Source organism: Bison bison, unplaced genomic scaffold (assembly GCF_000754665.1).
Source record: "Bison bison bison isolate TAMUID 2011002044 unplaced genomic scaffold, Bison_UMD1.0 scf7180017864382, whole genome shotgun sequence".
In the NCBI taxonomy this organism is placed as follows: Eukaryota; Metazoa; Chordata; class Mammalia; order Artiodactyla; family Bovidae; genus Bison; species Bison bison.
In genome coordinates, this window is record NW_011494954.1 from 3863230 (window position 1) to 3863600 (window position 371).

Sequence of the window (371 nt, forward strand, 5' to 3'; positions counted from 1 at the left end):
CTCTGCTTCGCCGCCGCCGCCGATGCCTCCAGAGCGCAGCGCTGCGCCCTCGCCACGGCTCCGGCCCGGACTCGCTCTCGCCGCGCGTCCTTCCGCGCGCTCGCGCAGCGCGGAACCTGCCTGGTGCGCTCGGCTGGCTGGATCCTTTAGCACCTAGCAGCGCTCGCCGCCTGGGCGGGGAGGAGGGCGCGGTTGACCTCCGCCCCTTCCTCTCCGCCCCTTTTGCCTTGAGCCTGACCGGGAGAAACTTCAGCACCGTGCTCAGATGCTACAGCCCCCCTCCTCAGCATCACTACGGCCCTCTTAGCTGCCCGAGCAATTAGGGAAAAGTTTTGTTTTAAACTCGTTCTCCAGCTAAAGGCGCCATCTCT